Source organism: Caretta caretta, chromosome 3, assembly GCF_965140235.1.
Source record: "Caretta caretta isolate rCarCar2 chromosome 3, rCarCar1.hap1, whole genome shotgun sequence".
NCBI classification, from domain to species: Eukaryota; Metazoa; Chordata; order Testudines; family Cheloniidae; genus Caretta; species Caretta caretta.
Genome location: NC_134208.1, coordinates 88,428,850 through 88,447,076, shown reverse-complemented (window position 1 = coordinate 88,447,076; position 18,227 = coordinate 88,428,850). Strand labels below are relative to the sequence as shown.

Genomic DNA, 18,227 nt, shown 5'->3' with positions numbered 1-18,227 from the left:
GTGTCAGTAAAGCTGTTAATTTGTTGATTGCTTGTCTCTTATGCACACAGTTTTCAAAGCATCACATAAAATTCCTTTTGCTGTGTTGTGCCCTTCATATCTAAAATGTTAATAAAATTCAATACCTCTCTGGGGAAGGGTAATTACTTCGGTAGATTTTCTGTGTCACAAGACCTAATAACTCATAAGCACATTACTTACTCATCTTAGCATAATGAAAGAATGACAGTATCTACACTTCAAAGGTCAGAGAGAGTTGTATTTTATATATTTACTCGAATCCGTTAGACACTACATTTTACTATTGTACAATAAAAATGTCAATAGTTATATCATCTTTAGCAACAGATCCCATTTTGTTGTTTTTGTTTTCCCTTGTCCTAAGACCGTGATTCACCCTTGCATTCCTGATTTACAAGGATGTAAACTCCATGCAGGGGACATGCCAGACCTCTGGCTTACATTTTCAAAAGTAACTAGTGATTTTCAGTGCCTCCATTTCTGGGGTGCTCAACTTGAGATATGTTAAAGGGGTTTGATTTTCAGAGGATGGTGCTCAGCACTTCTTGAAATTAAGCCCCATAAAATGTCTTAGTTTAGTCTTGTCTTTTCATGCTGTACTCAATTCTGGGGTGGAGGGGCGGAGGGGGAATCTGCTGTTCCATGTGTATAAACCCATTTGCTGAGTGGACGTAACTGATAGCAGAAAATAGTTCAGTGTTTTTAAGTGGGGGGGTGGAAAGTGTGGGTTGGGAAAAAACCCATGTATTTAAAAAAGGAACTAAAATCAGTTTCTGCTGATGCTTCCTAATCTGTAGAGACAGAATTACGTGAATTTTCCATACTACAGTTTCACTTCCGCATAGATAGTGTTGTGTGATCAGCACAACAAACGTTAAAAGCCTTAGTAAAGATTTCTGGATGCTTTATAGACAAGACATTCCCTCTAAGCCTTCATTTAGACAACACTAAAAACAAAAAGGACCTAAAGAATTAAACAGCAATAGAGAGGTCTTATGGCTGTTGTAGTTATCACTGAAAAATATTCCTAATTTATTTTTTTCATAAATGACTCATCATAGAATCATAGACGATTAGGGTTGGAAGAGACCTCAGGAGGCCTCATACATTTTAGGGGTGTTTTTTTTAAAAGGTTTTGGTTTATTTGAAAGAAATATGAAGCAATTTTTTTGTCAATTTTGCTGATAAATCAGTATTCTAGACATCCATTGAATCCTTTTGCAATTTGAATGGTGTTTGGTTTATATCATTAGCTTGTTAAGCTATACAGTGTCCAGTCCAATTGTTTTGTTTATAGCAGAACGATAGTGCCACTATAGTCAAGACATCTGTTTAAAGATTAACCGTTCTAAATCCTCTAAAATTGACGTGGAGTTGGATTTCTTTTAAATTTGGAGTGTCACAGGAGGGTGGATGTAAGGTTTAGTGAGCCAAATTTTAAGTCATATGAACTAAGGAGTCCAGAGGAAATAAGCCTGGAAAAATAGCCATTTTAAAAAGTTTCTGGTGGAGATTTTTTTTTTTCTTCTTGGAGCTAAAAAACAAGCTATTGATGTGATGTGGCTCAAAATGGTCTCAACTGGTCAGTACCCACTAAATCTTTGAGGGACCCTAATTGAGAACTGCATTTAAGGAAATGTACATTTCCTACAGAGCACATGTGCCAATACAGGAAAAAGGCTAGAGGGTTTCCATTCCTGACATTTTATATGCTTTAAATTTGACTCTAAAATTCTAATGGTTAATCAGATTGCTTTGAAATTTGGTGTGCCTCATGGGGGCACTCTCCCATCAACTTACCTTACTCTTCTCACCAGGGGTAGAGTACAGGGATTGACTGGAGAGCGATCTGCTGTCGATTTGGTAGGTCTTCACTAGACCCACTAAATTGACTGCTAGTGGATCGATCTCAGAGCGTCGATCCCAGCGGTAGTGTAGACCTGCCCTCAGTGTAAGCAATGCGATGTCTACACTGACACTGTCTCAACCTAACTACGTTAACTTAAGTGCCATGCCTCTCATGGAGGTGGAGTTATTAAGTTGGTTTAATGAGAGACTTACATTGGTGGGAGCTACATTTTAGTGTAGACGCTTACAGAATTAGGTCAACATAAGCTGCCTTACTCTGTAGTGTAGACCAGGCCTGAATCAGAGGCTTGCAGCCCCTCCCCACATATATACACAAACACAAACTGTTTTCTTCCACTGTCTTGTACAGTTAAGTTGTGAGGTACTAATGATTGGATGGATCTCAGGTTTCTGGATGGCCTTGAACTTTAACATAACTAAAGATAAATTAATCACTGACCTCTGCCCACTATGACCACATAAGACAAAAGGAGTTTTGGACTCAGGACATGGAGGTTGGTATAATTTATGAGTAATAAGTGACAATTTTATTTTGGGGGGAATGTAATCGAAGTCCTTGGGAGGGAAATTAGACATGTGAATGCCTTCTTGGAGGAGAGAGGTGTGTGAGGAATCGGAGGAGAGGGGTTTAGGGCTGGAGTGAGGGGAGGAGATTATGGGGAGGGAGATACATAGGTTGGGGGCTCAGGTGAAGGAGCCCTGGCAGCCCCAGCTCTGACAATGCATCCTAACCCCACTGGACTCCACAGCTCTGCTTCTTGAGAAGGGATTTCCTTGATTTTACAAAAGCATTTGATAGTATCCACAGAGAAGTCCTCTAGAAGATTCCAGCAAAGATTGTGAATTGGATAAAAAGCTTTGTGTGAAGAGTTTGTGTGCTGCATCAGGACAGAAAGTGGAGACATGGAGTGGCATTCTATTCCAGCTTCTCTTCTTTGATAGCTGCTTTCAACTACCTGAAAGGGGGTTCCAAAGAGGATGAATCTAGACTGTTCTCAGTGGTAACTGATGACAGAACAAGGAGAAATGGTCTCAAGTTGCAGTGGGGGAGGTTTAGGTTGGATATAAGGAAAAACTTTTTCACTAGGAGGGTGGTGAAACACTGGAATGCGTTACCTAGGGAGGTGGTGGAATCTCCTTCCTTAGAAGTTTTTAAGGTCAGGCTTGACAAAGCCCTGGCTGGGATGATTTAGTTGGGGTTTGGTCCTGCTTTGAACAGGGGGTTGGACTAGATGACCTCCTGAGGTCCCTTCCAACCCTGATATTCTATGATTCTTCATTGTCATAGACTTTGTGATAAGGAAAGGGATGACTGCTACCAAGGACACTGGTATTGTTTGTTTGGGGAAAGAGAGAGGCTGCGAGACTTAGGCCTGATGTACACTTAAAAATTAAATTGACTTACCTGCACTGAGTGAAGTAGCTTTTTTTTTTAATCATGCCCTGAATGCTGTAGTGCATTGCATGAGGTGTGTATGATGGGTTCCCCCCACACAAGGTGCCACCTGGAACTGGGGTACTACTGAGCCCTCTGACCCAACAGCCTGGGCTCCCTCTCACACTGTGCTGCTGTGACAAGCTGCAGACATACTCCTGGTCTTACACTTCTATCAGCATACACACAGGTAGAGACACACCCAGTTGCAGTTACATGCAGGCTCTCTGACTAACCACTGCACAAACTAACAGTAGAAAGGCAAAAGCCAAGGTAACTCTCAGCTCCCCAGGCATACACCCCTTCTGGAGCATAAACCCAAAATTGTACCATCTGTGTTGCACAGGGAACTGTATAATGTAAGCTCATAGAGTTCATGCCCTCCCCTCAGTGGGGAGAGGAATATGGAACAGCCCATCTGAGCTAAGATTCCCACACACTTCACTCTAAACTCACTGGTTTAGATAAAGCAAAAATAAGTTTATTAACTGCAAAAGATAGATTTTAAGTGATAACAAACAGCTCAAAGTAGATTACCTAGTAAAACAAAAACACAAACTGAGTCTAAGATACTAGAAAGATAGGATATGAATTAGCAAATTCTCACCCTGGCTGATGATACAAGCAGGCTGCAGATTCTTAAGGGACATGCTGCACTTGCTTTAGCTTGGAATCCCCAGGTCTTTCATACACAGGCTAGAAATCCCTTTAATCTGGGTCCAGCACTTCCCCCAGTTCAGTCTTTGTTCCTCAGGTGTTTCCAGGAGTCTTCTTATGTGGGGAGTGAAGAACAACCCATGATGTCACTCCCTGCCTTATATAGCTTTAGCTTTTAACTTTAACTTTAACTTTAGCTTTTAGCTCTTTGTTTCAAAGTTGGTTCCCAGACTGGTTTCTGGAAAAATACTGACATCCCAAGATGGAATCCAGAATCATGTGGCCTGGTCATATGTCTTTGTAGAGTCATAGTTGCCATTACTTACAAGTTGTCTGGAGTGTTCTCAGGAAGATTCAGCAGGTGGGAAATAAGCTTCTCCTAAGGCATATTGTTTTCCCTAATGGCTCATTACCCTGGATAGGTCCTTCCCAACCAACTATCTACACTGAAAGCATCTTGTCTAATGGGCATTATCCAGGTGTAACTATATTTGAAGTACAGATACATAGTTCATATTTATAACTTTGATACAAAAAAAGATACATTCATACAAATAGGATAATCAGATTCAGCAAATCATAACTTTTCCAGTGACCTCTTACATGACTCAACTTGCACAAAAAATGTCATAATTATGCTATAATCATACCCTCATCATCTCACTATGAAGAATATGGGGTGCAGTGTCACAGGGTGTGAGTAGCTAGAACCACCACTGCTCGTAAGGAAATAAGTAGTCCTGGGATAGGAGGGAAGGTCCTCTTGTGGATCAGTAACTGTTTAAAAGACAGGAAAGAAAAGGTAGGAATAAATACACAGTTTTCAGAATGGAGAGAGGTAAATAGTGTTGTCCCCCAGGGATCTGTACTGGGATCAGTGTTGATCAACATTTCCATTAATGATGTGGAAAAGAGGTTCATGGTGAGGTGGCAAAGTTTGCAGATGATAGAAAATTATAAGAGACACAAGATGGGTGAAGTAATATTGTTTATTGGACCAAATTCTGCTGGAGGAAAGTAATAGCTGTTGAACTACACAGAACTCTTCTTCTGGTCTAGGGAAGGAAGCGGGGAAGTAACCCTGAAGAACTTTGTGTAGCTCGAAACCTTGTACATTCCACCAGCTGAAGTTGGTCCAATAAATGTTACCTCACCTACCTTGTCTCTCTCATATCCTGGGACCAATATGGCTACACTAACTGCAAAAAAATGACAGGTTTCAGAGTAACAGCCATGTTAGTCTGTATTCGATGAGCTGCATCCGATGAAGTGAGCTGTAGCTCACGAAAGCTCATGCTCAAATAAATTGGTTAGTCTCTAAGGTGCCACAAGTACTCCTTTTCTTTTTGCAAAAAAATGTTATTTAAGATATTTAAATTGAAATCTGACTGTGAAGAGTTACAGGGAGATCTTAAAACTGGATGACTGGGCAACAAAATGGCAGATGAAATTCAACATTGATCAGTGCAAAGTAATGTACAATGGAAAAATTAATCCCAACTACCCATTCATAATCATAGAATTGTAGGACAGGAAGGGATCTTGAGAGGTCATCTAATCCAGTCCCCTGCACTTAAGGCAGGACTAAGTATTATCTAGACCAGAGTTTCCCAAACTTGGGACACCACTTGTTCAGGGAAAGCCACTGGTGGGCCCGGCTGGTTTGTTTACCTGCTGCACCCACAGGTTCGGCCGATCGTGGTTCGCTGTGCCTGGCCAATGGGGGCTGCGGGAAGTGGCGGCCAGTATGTCCCTCGGCTCGCGCCACTTCTAGTAGCCCCCATTGGCCGGGCACAGCGAACCGTGGCCAGTGGGAGCCGCGATCAGCTGAACCTGCAGATGCAGCAGGTAAACAAACTGGCCGGGCCCACCAGGGGCTTTCCCTGCACAAGCGGCGTCCCAAGTTTGGGAAACACTGATCTAGACCATCCCTGAACAGGTGTTTGTCTAACCGCTCTTAAAAATCTCCAGTGATGGAGATTCCACAGCCACCCTGGACAATTCCACCCTGACAGGAAGTTTTTCCTAATGTCCAAACTAAACTGTCCTTGCTGTAATTTAAGTCCATTGTTCTTGTCCTATACTCAGAGGTTAGGGAGAATAATTTTTCTCCCTCCTCCTTGTAACAACCTTTATGGAATACTTGAAAACTCTTATAATGTTCCCTCTCAGTCTTCTCTTCTCCAGACTAAACAAACCCAATTTTTTCAATCTTCCCTCATAGGTCATGTTTTCTAAACCTTTAATCATTTTTGTTGCTATTCTCTGGACTTTCTCCAATTTGAAATGTGGTGTCCAGAATGGGACACAATACTCCAGTTGAGGCCATATCAGCACAGAGTAGAGCAAAAGAATTTCTTCTTATATCTTGCTTACAACGCTCCTGCTAATACATCCCAGAATTATGTTTGCTTTTTTTGCTACCGTATTACACTGTTGACTGATATTTAGCTTGTGATCCATTATGACCCCCAGATCCCTTTCTGTGGTACTCCTTCCTTGGCAGTCATTTCCCAAATTGTATGTGTGTAACTGATTGTTTGTTCTTTCCTAAGAGGAATACTTTGCATTTGTCTTTATTGAATTTCATCCTACTTACTTCAGACCATTTCTCCAGTTTGTCCAGATCATTTTGAATTTTAATCCTATCTTCCAAAGCACTTGCAACCCCTTCCAGTTTGGTATCATCCACAAACTTTGTAAGTATATTCTCCATGCCATTATCTAAACCACTGATGAAGATTTTGAACAGAACTGATCCCTGTGGGACCTGACTCGTTATGTCCTTCCAGTATGACTGTGAACCACTGATAACTACTGGGGATGGCTTTCCAACCAGTTATGCACCCACCTTATAGTAGCTCCATCTAGGTTGTATTTCCCTAGTTTGTTTATGAAAAGGTCATGCGAGATAGTATCAAAAGCCTTACTGAAGTCCAGATAAACCACATCTATCAATTCCCCTTCTATCCACAAGTCTTGTTACCCTATCAAAGAAGGCTATTAGGTTGGTTTGACATGATTTGTTCTTGACAAATGATGAATTATGAATTAACTGTTACTGTTACCACTCAGGAAAGAAATCTTGGAGTCATCATGGATGTTTCTCTGAAAACTTCAGCTCAATGCTCAGCAGGAGTCCAGAAAAAGCTACCAAAGGTTAGGAACCACTAGGAATGGGACAGAAAATATTAATATGCCACTATATAAATGCATAGTGTGCCCACTCTTTGGATCCTGTGTGCAGTTCTGGTCATCCTGTCTCTAAAAGGATATAGGGGAACTGGAAAAGGTTCAGAGAAGGGCAACAAAGATGATCCAGGGTGTGGAACAGCTTCCGCACAAGGAGAAACTAAAAAGATTAGGGCTGTTCATCTTAGAAAAGAGATGGCTGGGGTGGGGGAAGGGATGTGACATAGGGCTGTAAAATCATGACTGGTGTGGGAAAAGTAGAGAATGGTTTACCTTTTCCCACAATAGGAAAATGAGGGGTCACCTGACAAAATTAAAGGCAGCATGTTTAATAAAAACAAGAGGAAGTATTTTTTCTCACACAAAGCACAATTATCCTTTGGAATTCACTGCCATGGGATGCTGTGATGGCCAAAAGTATGAATGGGATCCAAAAAAAAAAAAGATAAATTCACAGAAGAGAGGTCCACCACCGGTTACTAGCCAAAATGGTCAGGGATGCATCTCCATATTTGGGGCAACCCTTCTTCTGAATGTGAGAAGCCAGGAGGGAAATACAGGGTGGATCACTCTAACTAACTGCACTGTTCTGTATAATCCCCAAGAAGCTCCGGTACTGGCCACTGTCAGAGACCGTACTGGGTTAGATGGACCATTGGTCTGACCCAGTATGTCCATTCTTATGTTCTCTCTCATTACTTTAAGTGGAAGCTGGTGTTGGTGGATAAATTAAGAATTCTGATCCACTGAAGAAAGACAGAATTATTGTTATGTGTTCACCCGAACCAGCTAGCTATTCATTTGACCCCCCTGAAAATATAAGCAAATCTATTTCTGTGGCTCAAAGGTGTTTCCTGCTGAATAGCTCAGTGTGGGCAAAATAACCATATGCAAATTTTCATGAGTAATTTTTGCTGACTAAAGTAAATAATTCAAGCATGAAACTAATTATATGAAAATATAAGTGGATGGTTTCCCCTCCCCCCATACTTCAGGAATGGATATTAAGAGGTTTGGAATTGAACAGAGCTGATCCAGTAATGGGAAACGTGTTTGTTAGCCTCTTTGCTGTATCTAACTTCATCTAAGTTGTGACTGGATTTGGCAGTATTTGTGCTCCTTTGGTTGTTTTGTGTTCATTCAGATGGCCAGGGTCTGTTCATATGAATGTTTGTGGGCACACTACTTATTCAGCTATGGGGTTTTGTATGGAAACAATCATGTTTACACAGAGACATAGCTGTTCAATCCAAAAGTGTAGGCCTGCCCACTGATAAGGATGACAAAACAGAGACCAGTGGATTTTTAATCCATGCACTGAACAGATATAAGTAGTGTGCTATTTTTTTTTCGTAGAATGGGTGAATTCACAGCAGCTCCCCCAAACCCAAGGCAAGAGTTCTGACACTCCTGCAATTAATCAAATGTGTTGTACAAAGATAATTCTTTGCATCCTTCCCAAATAGGATAGATTATGCATAGGTGACTACTGAATTATTAATTAGGGGAGAACACCAAACTGAGTAGTATACACCCTCCTAGACCTATGGTTATATATGCTGCAGAACACCTAATACAACAGTAAGACAGGTTTCAGCGTAGCAGCCGTGTTAGGTTGTATCTGCAAAAAGAACAGGAGGACTTGTGGCATGTTAGAGACTAACAAATTTATTTGAGCATAAGCTTCTGTGAGCTACAGCTCACTTCTTCGGATGCATTCAGTGGAAAATACAGTGGGGAGATTGACTTTCTGGCAGACATTTTTGTTTGGATGAAAGACATTTGGTTTGATCTCAACCTGTAAATGACTGAGGTGATATTCATAGCATAAAGAAAAGGAGTACTTGTGGCACCTTAGAGACTAACAAATTTATTTGAGCATAAGCTTTTGTGAGCTGTAGCTCACGAAAGCTTATGCTCAAATAAATTTGTTAGTCTCTAAGGTGCCACAAGTACTCCTGGTTTTTTTGCAAATACAGACTAACACGGCTGCTACTCTGAAACCATTCATAGCATAGCGTCAATTCCATCTCTAAAATGAGGATAATAACACTTGCATTCTCCAATACTTTTTTCCATCTTGTCTTTTTAGATTCAGGCTCTGTAGAGCAGGGATTGGCTCTTGCTGTGTGCATATTCAATTCCCAGCACAATGGGGCACCAGTCTTGGTCAGGGATTCTACCTGTGACCATATTAAAATAATAAATTATATTAACATTTCATAATAATACTAAAATCAAATTTCTTATCACCAAATTCCGTCTTTTGATGTATGTTTCGGGTTCCTCGTTGTTCCAAGTTAGCTACATGAATGAGCACACCCAAGAACTAAATCTGGCACTATTAGTGGTATGTGTATATGGAACAAGTGGTAAGGTAAATTATGTACAATTACTATTATATCCCCTTTCCTGCACCTCAGTTTAACTTTTGCTGCAGAATTTCTATCCTAACGGGACTTCTTGGAAAGCATAACAGAGTCAGAACTCTGAATGTAGGTGTCAGAGTACCACACAATCGCTTAGGATACAAGCATTGACATTTGATGCACACAAATACATTGTAAATAGTATTTGAAATATTTCTAATGTAACTTTTAAAACCACAACCATTAGATAGTAAATCTACTAAGGTTTCTTCCTATACAGAATTCCACAACTTTGTTGCAATTGTTGTACACATTCATGGTTGGCTTTTTAACATCTGCATTACAACATAGTGTTTTAGCATACGGACTAACACAGCTGCTACTTTGAAAACTAACACTTCTGTATTTTATCGAACACATTTAAAGACATTCTTTCGCCTCTCATCTTCTTTCAGAGATGATTTCTTGGTCTGTAATGTGACCTAAAATATAGTATGTCACCTGAATTTCTTCAGGGCTTGAAAGGAAATGACAGCATCTCAGTCAGAAATCTAAGTGCTAGTCTTGTCAGCAAAAGTCTGATGGCTCCTTATAATGCTGGCAACATTCAGCTGTTTAGTTAATATGTGACTTGCTCTCATCAGCCTGTAGTCAGATAAGAAATCTGTAGCCAAATTGTTACAGGTGCCGAGATCCTGCTGACAGCAAACACCTCTCTTGGTCTTGCATTGATTACTCAAGTATATAGAGCTTTCTTCAGCCCCTCTATTTATAGCCTCCTTACCTTTCAACTGTGATTGGCTCAGCTCTCAGTTTATGATTATGTGAGACGTGCAAAACTGCTTACCCATAATACTCGCCTTCTATAAAGTTTCAGGAAAATTTCAATTGGATGTTTCTGGGACCTTCTGCCTCAGTTGCCCTGATCTGCTCTCTGGGTGTGTGTAGACACACAGATGGTTCAAACCACTTTGAATCACCAGACCAATCTATGCTTCCTCCCCACTGCTGCTCTCCCTTTCTTTAGATATAAAAACAATAAAATGCTGAAGTATAAAGCAGATATGGCTTATCTGGATATAATATGTGGGTAAGTGACAGCCATTTAAATTGCACAGCAATGTGATAAATGTACCTTTGACTGCTTCACCTGCCTTTTCCCCTCTAATCCATTTCCCTGGGATTTACTCTTAGATTCCAAACCTAGGAGCAGCTTTAAGCTGCTGCTGGTTATTTTTAAAATCAACCTGCCAGAGAAAAATTTCCTCCTTCCACCAAATGTAGAATTTCCCCTCAGAGAAACAGGCCCAAAATGTTGCCCACATTTTTTGTATACTATTTTTTTTGCAAAGTCTGTATAATTCTTCATATATGTGATTTATTTTCAAAGCAAATTCATTCTGTCTGTCTTTCTTTTTCTGATGGGGAAAAATGTCTGTCACTTGGGGACTATTAAAAATCCTTGACCTGATATTGTGTCTGCTTTAGGATTTTCAGCTTTGTTAAACAATGTGTATCAAACAGAGCTCTTCATGCTCCCTCTAAAAAAGTGTCCCACTGTTGTGGATAGACAACTCCAACACACTTTGTAGCAAAGCATGCTAAATGCCTCAATGCCTGATAGGCCCAGCCAATCTTGACAATTTTAGGAAAATGCTCTGCCGTTGCTCTCCAATGATATTAACAAAATCAAAATGATTAATATACATCAGCTACCAGCATTTTTACCACTAGAGCAGGCTTAGACAACCTGGTGGTAGAAATGCCATCAGACAGCCTACACTACCACGCCTACCATTGCTAGCATCAGAGGAGCTTTATCTTAGTGGTGCAAGAGTGGTGATGGGAGAATTTCTTAAAATTGTTACTGTGGATAAGACCATTCTGTCAGAGTCCAGCATGGTTTGCTAGAACCAGTGTCTAACTCAACTAATTGTCTAAACAGGTGGGACCATCATTTTCAATATCACGTGATATGGAGCAGCGAGGATAGCTATGTTTGATGCCTGTTATCAGATATGGCTGAAAAGCCTAGTATGGCAACAGCCTAACAAACTAAAGGCCATGTGTGCATAATAAATAGCTGAGAAAGCATTTTCATATTTCTAGGAAGCTTTTACAACAGCTATATATACACACATACAGCGTGATGACTGAGTATTTTGGTGCTCAGCTAGAACCTCAGGGTCATGGGTTTGCATTTCACTTGATCTCACACAGAAAGGCCACCTAGATGCAAATGGGTACCTGATCCATCAGGTTAGGGAGTCAAAGATGGTTCTAGCCACATCGCTCCATTGTGTATCATTGGCTATGGAAACTGAGGTGCCTTAATCATTTCAGCCTGATAAGCCAAATGCAGCTCAAGGATGACTTGATATCTATAACATGAAAAATGCCTTGATAGTATCCTTTTAGAACCCCAAATCATGTTAGATCTTCAGTTTAGTTGTATAGGTTGAGTCGTTGTGTCTGAAGAAGTCCCCAGCAAATTCTGTTGCTTTTTTTTATAAATGTGTCAGTTGGAATAGATATTTAAAGCAAGCATGTGTCAGGAAAAGTATAACTTGGACTCACCAGACTAGTTATTACTGTTCACAGCTAAGGGTGAAAATTTTTCAGGGAACCAATTAGGTCCTTAAAACACCTTTTTCATCAGAAAAAAAGAAAGGAAAAATCTCAACTTCCAACATGTTTCAGAGTAGCAGCCATGTTAGTCTGTATTCGCAAAAAGAACAGGAGTACTTGTGTCACCTTAGAGACTAACCAATTTATTTGAGCATGAGCTTTCGTGAGCTACAGCTCAACATGTACCTTTTAATACTACAACTTTCAATCAACTGATTGTATCATCATTGGGTAGCTAAAACATTTTTCTAAAAAGGATAGGTTATGGCTCTACATACAAAATAATCTCTCTGAACCAAAATAAACAAAAAACACTGGTCATATTAATTCCTGATTGACAGTGTGTGAAACAGACACGTTTAAAAATGAAATTTATTTCAGTTGCATTACATCAAAGTGGCCTCATAGTGTCACTAAAGAGCTTTCAATAACATGTGTGCCCCCCCCCTTCATTTTAAGGGTTTCCCCTCAATGGCCAATTCTAATTTAATCTTCTCTGTTTCCATACATTGAGTAACTCTGATGATACAGTCTTTTGGGTCATGGTTCAACCTTTATGAAGATAAGCAGCATTAGGTATGAAAAGAAAGGTGCAAGCCAGTCTCACAGTGCTTAAAAAATGGAAATGGATAGAAGAACCCCCTCTAAATCACAATCAAGCTATAACACAAACAGGAACTGGTGACTTCAACAATAGTAGGAAGTGAAATAGGCTGACCTTTCTGCATTCAGATTGAACGCCATCCAGGGCAGGGATTGTTTGTTCTCTGTGCTTCTGCAGCGTCCAGCAAAATAAGGCCCTACAGTTGATTTGGGCATTTGGGGCACTACAATAATATAGGTATTTTCGAATAATCACTTTTAAGAGAGTGGAGGTGATTGTGCTGGTTTCAGAGCCAACCCTTTCAGATGAGCCAGTGTTCAGTTGCCTTCTACTACCACATCCTCAGCGTTAATCCACTTTAAGAACTGGGGATCTGACCACCATTCACTGATTTATTATCTTCATTTTTAAACTATCTCATCATTACAGTGTGAATGTCCCAATGAGTCGACGCAGGATGTAAAAATCTCACTTGCAACTGGTCCGCCCATTACCTCTTTGCATCTCTGCTCCATGCCATGGGAAATGTCTAGCATTCAAGTCTTTCTCCAGTGATACCCTTATTGTTATGATTTGCACTAAGCTGTGAACTTTGAACCAGTTGCTTCTTCTTAAACAGAGTAACACCAGCTACCTGTGCTCCTCATCCCAGCCATGCCACAAATATAAACAACTAGATTATTTCTCCTGAAATCCCAGGACCTATGTATAAGTAGGGGCATAGCGAGCAGATCGAGGGATGTGATCGTTCCCCTCTATTCGACATTGGTGAGGCCTCATCTGGAGTACTGTGTCCAGTTTTGGGCCCCACACTTCAAGAAGGATGTGGATAAATTGGAGAGAGTCCAGCGAAGGGCAACAAAAATGATTAGGGGTCTGGAACACATGAGTTATGAGGAGAGGCTGAGGGAGCTGGGATTGTTTAGCCTGCAGAAGAGAAGAATGAGGGGGGATTTGATAGCTGCTTTCAACTACCTGAAAGGGGGTTCCAAAGAGGATGGCTCTAGACTGTTCTCAATGGTATCAGATGACAGAACGAGGAGTAATGGTCTCAAGCTGCAGTGGGGGAGGTTTAGATTGGATATTAGGAAAAACTTTTTCACTAAGAGGGTGGTGAAACACTGGAATGCGTTACCTAGGGAGGTGGTAGAATCTCCTTCCTTAGAGGTTTTTAAGGTCAGGCTTGACAAAGCCCTGGCTGGGATGATTTAACTGGGAATTGGTCCTGCTTCGAGCAGGGGGTTGGACTAGATGACCTTCTGGGGTCCCTTCCAACCCTTATATTCTATGATTCTATGATTCTATGATTCTCTTTGGCATATCCCATATTTAGAGCCATAAATGATGTTTCATGCACTTGGTTGCTCTCGACTATACATGGTAAGTGAATTATAAAGAAATATTTTATGGGACAAACTTCTAAAGAATTATTTTCAATAGGATCTACATGCCTACATGCCTAAGTATACACCAGGGATCAACAACCTTTGGCATGTGGTGCGGGCCACGGATGTGCTGGCCGCTGCTTCCCGCAGCCCCCATTGGCCTGGAGCAGCGAACTGCGGCCAGTGGAAGCTGTGCTCAGCTGAACCTGCGGACGCGGCACGTAAACAAACTGGCCCGGCCCGCCAGGGGGCTTACCCTGGTAGGCCACGTGCCAAAGGTTGCCGATCTCTGGTATACACCTACACAGCAAGAAACCCATGACAGCAGTCTCCGAACCTGGTTCAACTTGAACTAGCACTGCAGAACTCAAAATAGCAGTGTAGACATTCGGGCGTGGGCCCAGGTTCTAAGACCCTCCCCCTTCACTGAGTCTCAGAGCCTGGGCCTGAGCCCAAACATCTACACTGCTATTTTTAGCCTTGCTGTGTGAGCCCAAGTCAATTGGCCCAGGCTCTGAGACGTGCACCGTGGGTTTGTTGGTTTTTGTTGTTGTTTTTTTCTGCTGTATAGACGTACCCTTAGACCTTTTGAAAAATGAGACTTAGGGTGTGTCTACACTATAGGTGCAACAACAACATAGCTATGGCACTGTAGCAAGCTTATAGTATAGAGACAGCATCCACTGATAGCAGTGGATTTTCATTGTAGGAGTACCACCTCCCCAGGTGATGGTAGCTAGGTCGACAGAAGCATTCTTCTGTTGACCTTGCTGTATCTATACTGGGTGTTGAGTGCAATAGCTATGTCAGCCGAGGTGTGTGGATTTTTCATTACCCCTCAGCACCGTAGCTATATCACCCTAAATTTTAAGTGTCGACTGAGCCTTCAGCTCTTTAATTAGTTTAGGCATTGCAATGTTGAGCAGAGCAATGTCTAAATCTGGGTGTAAGTGACTATCATAGCTTTGGTATAACATAAGTGTTATGAAGTCAGAAGTCCTTCTTCAAGCTTCTTTAGATTATATCATATTTACTTTGGGGAATCTGAACATCAGACTGGGTAGACTTGAACTCCTTCCTCTTGGACTGGACGGGGTGTTGACGATCCTGCTCTATGTCTTTGGAAAGGTGACTTTCCCTAGCTTTACAATAAAGTTGGTGGGTTCACCTATAATCCTGAATTCTCTCTGCACCGGTAGCATATAGGCAAGAAAGTATATAATTTTGGAGGGATTTTCTAGACATAGTATTTCACAAGGATAGACTCAATTAAATATCAGTGATTTATTAAAATTTAACTTATTCTATGTAAAGTATATCTAACTGCGCCGATAGGCAATTTATATAGGGTTGTTGTTTTTTTAAGATACTGTAGACAGAGGATTTTAGTCTACAGGGTTGTCAAGCACTAAATTCACTTAACACAGGGGAAAATATAGGAGGTATCTGGCAGCGTCTTGCGATCCCAGACACCAGTTCTAACCTTCACCCCTGGTCCCGTTGTAGGAATGAGTGTAAATTTTCAGACATCTCATTTTCCCTTACAAGTGGCCTTGTAACAGCAGCATTGAAATTGCCCGTTTAATGTCACTGGTTTGGTTGTGTGTGTCACGGGTTTGTCAATTTACTCACATAGAATCATTTTCTCACATATTACATGAATGCCAAAATGTGCTGGTATATATCTATTAACACAAATTTAATTTTTATTTTCGCTCTAGAACTATTTAGGGCGGGATTTTTAAAAACACTCAGCATTGGACTAATTCTACTTCCATTGAAGTTATTGAGAGAAGAATTAGGCCACAATAAGTGCTTTGGAAAATCCTACCTGTAAATTATTATGCATTTATTTGACATTCCATATCCCTTATCTCTAACCAGCATTCAGTAATCTGGGGTGTTAAACAGGCAGAATCTCAAACTGATGAGATGTTAAAATAAAATTCTAGTAATCTGCAGCAGTATCCATAGAAATAGTTTTAAAGGGTTTAGGAAGTGTTCTTTTCTCTATTTTTGCAAGTTTTCCACCTGGACTTTGATTAGGAACTGAACTTGTGTATAGAGTGTTGAAAAGACATAAGAATGGGACCCACTTCCTCTATTCACTAGAGGGGAAAAAACACTCTTGTTCATTTATCTTTTCTAATTTCAATCCCATTGTTATACCACTATGTAAGATTATGGAGACATATCGAGGTGGACTTTATTTGGTGACCAATTTACTCAAAGGGACAGTATTTACCAAAGCTGCTGTAGCAGGCTCCTGAATTGCATAAACTGGTAAAGCAACTGTCTGGTCCAAATTTTTTTCTTAATCTTAGCCAATTTTGGATTTTGCTTCCCCAATGGTTTTCTAATAGGCTTCAAATTAGCATTGTAGGGGAGGCTCTGTGTCTTGTATTAAAATTGTAGTTTTCCTAGAGAAAAGGTGGTGGCTTCATGCCTAACAAACTATGGTTTCTCTTTTCTACTCCGGTTCTAGCTGCTTAACCAGAGAGAAATCTAGTTTTCTTCAAATACTTCGTGTATGTTGCCCTTTTACCTTTGTGTATCAAAGTGCTCTCTCTTCCAAAGGGAATGCTACTATTAATAACATAATAACATCAGCCACACTATCAGAGGCTCGTTCACCTGCACATCCACCAATGTGATATATGCCATCATGTGCCAGCAATGCCCCTCTGCCATGTACATTGGTCAAACTGGACAGTCTCTACGTAAAAGAATAAATGGACACAAATCAGATGTCAAGAATTATCACATTCATAAACCAGTCGGAGAACACTTCAATCTCTCTGGTCACGCAATCACAGACATGAAGGTCGCTATCTTAAAACAAAAAAACTTCAAATCCAGACTCCAGCGAGAAACTGCTGAATTGGAATTCATTTACAAATTGGATACTATTAATTTAGGCTTAAATAGAGACTGGGAGTGGCTAAGTCATTATGCAAGGTAGCCTGTTTTCTCTTGTTTTTTCCTACCCCCCCCCCCAGATGTTCTGGTTTAACTTGGATTTAAACTTGGAGAGTGGTCAGTTTGGATGAGCTATTACCAGCAGGAGAGTGAGTTTGTGTGTGTATGGGGGTGGGGGGGATGTGAGAAAACCTGGATTTGTGCAAGAAATAGCCCGACTTGATTATGTAAAGAGTTGTCACTTTGGATGGGCTAGCACCAGCAGGAGAGTGAATTTGTGTGGGGGGGTGGAGGGTGAGAAAACCTGGATTTGTGCTGGAAATGGCCCACCTGATGATCACTTTAGATAAGCTATTACCAGCAGGACAGTGGGGTGGGAGGAGGTATTGTTTCATATTCTCTGTGTATATATAAAGTCTGCTGCAGTTTCCACGGTATGCATCCGATGAAGTGAGCTGTAGCTCACGAAAGCTCATGCTCAAATAAATTGGTTAGTCTCTAAGGTGCCACAAGTACTCCTTTTCTTTTTGCGAATACAGACTAACACGGCTGTTACTCTGAAACCTACTATTAACTGTCAGTCACTAAATGGACTTTTTTCAGAGTAACAGCCGTGTTAGTCTGTATTCGCAAAAAGAAAAGGAGTACTTGTGGCACCTTAGAGACTAACCAATTTATTTGAGCATAAGCTTTCGTAAGCTTATTTTTTTTTTTTTTTTTTTTGGATTCTTTGACCATGGGATGGTGTTCCATGAAGGAGGAGTGCTGGGCAGAGACGGGCTCCACCTTACGAAGAGAGGGAAGAGCATCTTTGCGAGCAGGCTGGCTAACCTAGTGAGGAGGGCTTTAAACTAGGTTCACCGGGGGAAGGAGACCAAAGCCCTGAGGTAAGTGGGAAAGCGGGATACCGGGAAGAAGCACAGGCAGGAATGTCTGTGAGGGAAGGGCTCCTGCCTCATACTAAGAATGAGGGGCGATCAGCAGGTTATCTCAAGTGCTTATAAACAAGCAGGGAGAACTGGAGGTCCTGGTGATGTCAAGGAACTATGACGTGATTGGAATAACAGAGACTTGGTGGGATAACTCACATGACTGGAGTACTGTCATGGATGGTTATAAACTGTTCAGGAAGGACAGGCAGGGCAGAA

The 18,227-nt window shown here is 41.0% G+C and overlaps 1 long non-coding RNA gene across 2 annotated transcripts in view; it reads left to right on the top strand.

Moving 5' to 3' along the window:
* Positions 1 to 18,227, top strand: part of LOC142071548 (uncharacterized) — a 65,469-nt gene that overhangs the window by 40,483 nt on the left and 6,759 nt on the right. For both annotated transcript variants that reach the window (XR_012667645.1, XR_012667646.1), the window contains exon 2: positions 17,837 to 17,966. This is a non-coding gene — a long non-coding RNA (uncharacterized LOC142071548). The remainder of the gene's footprint in view (positions 1 to 17,836; positions 17,967 to 18,227) is intronic.